The following is a 2,500-nucleotide window of genomic DNA, read 5'->3' on the forward strand; positions in this document are numbered from 1 at the left end:
AACAGTCTTCGATGGTTATACAGGTATCCAAAATACAAACGAGATGGATGTTTGTTGTCCCAACCATTTTTCTAAGTTCCGATCCCGATAAGGAAAAGGTATAATTTATAACAAAGTTTTCGTGTTGTTGATTCCTAGGTGTAGTGCTTCTTCCCCTCTGCTACCTATTTTTACTAGTGAATATTTTTACTAGTGGAGTAGGGTTGACTTAATCCATAGGTTACACCTTTCGCTTAATACTAGAATCGACAATTCTAGCATCTAAGGTTACATTAATCGGGGATACACGACAGAAGGAATTTTTTGATTTTCAAATTGCACCTCCAAGAAGCGTAGATTTATTTCAATTATTGTTTTCTTTCTATCCCGAATACTGTGTCTTTCTACTAAGACGGAGAGCGGTAAAGAAAATTGAAAAAAAAAAAAAATCAAATCGCACCATCTCTGTAATAGGTGAATGCCTCTTTTTCCCCGGAAGTTGTCGGAATTATTCGTAATAAGATATTGGCTACAATTGAAAAGGTCTTATCGATAAAATTTCCATTTATCCCACCAGATCTAGGCATCGGTAACAACCCCATTCTATAATTTCTTTTAATTACCTCTCGTGAGAAAATGATCCCACAAACAAAGGAATTGCATAGTACGAAATAACATAAAAACGGATTCATTAAAAAATCCCACTCGATATTAAAATTGTTTCTTTTTGATTTCACAGGAATCAATAAAAGAGAAGAAATATTTCAATCCGGTTAAATTTCATCCAAATGTAGTAGGATCAGAATGAAGAGAACTATTCTGATTTCAGCGAAGTTGAAGAAAAAAAGAATTTTATTTATCTGACTGGGGTAATTCTAGAAGTTTTTTGATTGAATTATGATACAAAAAAGAGCAAAAAGAATCGAATAATCATTCTATGATTCATAACTTGTGACTAGATATATGTATGGGATAAACAGTTGTTGGTGAAAAATCGAAAACTGTAAAAGTCGAATTTTTAGAAAAAAGGAATCATAGTTTAAAAAACTAAATAGAATCATGAGCTAAAAGTATCCATTAAACATAGTTAAAAAAAAATTATTTGTATAGTTAGAATTGGTTGGACGTGCCTATCAAAAAAAAAATTGAATATTAATGACTCACTATTAACTCGGTTTCTGGGCCATAATCATTCTGTAGGAGAGATGGCCGAGTGGTTGAAGGCGTAGCATTGGAACTGCTATGTAGGCTTTTGTTTACCGAGGGTTCGAATCCCTCTCTTTCCGTACTAATTCAACAATGTTACTGACCACAATGTATCAAATCAAATAACAATCGATACTATTATTCCAACGGTTAGACCTTTATGGATTCTTTATTTCGAATTTTTGTGGTACGGAAACGAAAAGACTGGAAAGAATGCACAAGAGATGAAAATCCCCCTACCGATCAATGATAGATGAATGATAGAAAAATTTCCGGATCAAAACCTTACTTTCCTTCGGTCTCTTTACTTAGACTTCGGCGAAGGGGAGGACGAAATTGTCCGAACCCTTGTTTTTTAGTTAGGTTTAAGTCTGACGAGAATAATATTCTACAACGAGCAATTCATTTATTTTTAAACTGACCCATTTACTATCTATTATTTGATTGACTAATCCTTTATATTGCAATGGCTGAAGAGTCAAATGTTTTGGCAATTCCTGAGGGGGGGATGAATCAAGATAATTTTGAATCAGTGTTCTCGATTTTTTTTCATCTTTTGCTGTAATAATATCTCGGGGTTTGCACCGATAACTTGGTATATCCACTATAGAACCATTAACTAAAATATGTCTATGATTAACTAATTGTCGGGCTTGAGGAATAGTCGAAGCCATACCCAATCGAAAAAGGATGTTATCCAAACGCATTTCAAGTAATTGTAGTAAAACTTGACCCGTTGATCCTTTGGCTTTTCCGGCGATACGAACGTATTTAAGTAATTGTCGTTCTGTAAGACCATAATGAAAACGCAATTTTTGTTTTTCTTCTAAACGAATACGATATTGAGATTTTTTACCGGAACGCGATTGGTTTTTAAGATCGTTTCCGGTTTTGGGCCTTTTACTAGTTAGTCCCGGTAAAGCCCCCAGACGGCGTATTTTTTTGAAACGAGGCCCTCTGTAACGCGACATAAAGACTCCTTATTTTATTTTATTTAAATTTCATAAACATTTTATTTTATTTAAATTTCATAAACTTAAATGAAAACTAAATGATAAATATTATAAATGAAGTGAAATCCAGTAAAGTATTGTACTACAAAACAAAGAATAATTAGATAACTTGGATCAATATCCGGATCCTATTGTATATGTAAATGATATAAAAAAGTAAGAGTTCCTTTCTTGATTTGTTCTACAGAAATAGAACCCCTCCTTTAGTCATAAAGGTAAGTAAGTTCCTACGACATCATAGATCGGTGACCTTTGAAAAAGGGTAAGAAGTCGTTTCTTTATTTATTTGATTTATCAATTAT

General features: G+C 33.2%; 1 non-coding gene across 1 annotated transcript; it reads left to right on the plus strand.

Moving 5' to 3' along the window:
• Window positions 1-1,178: 1,178 nt before the first annotated feature.
• On the plus strand, window positions 1,179-1,265 carry TRNAS-GGA (transfer RNA serine (anticodon GGA)). The gene has a single exon. It is a non-coding gene; the product is annotated as a tRNA-Ser (tRNA).
• Window positions 1,266-2,500: the final 1,235 nt, after the last annotated feature.

Source organism: Cucumis melo, unplaced genomic scaffold (genome assembly GCF_025177605.1).
Source record: "Cucumis melo cultivar AY unplaced genomic scaffold, USDA_Cmelo_AY_1.0 utg000392l, whole genome shotgun sequence".
NCBI lineage: Eukaryota > Viridiplantae > Streptophyta > Magnoliopsida > Cucurbitales > Cucurbitaceae > Cucumis > Cucumis melo.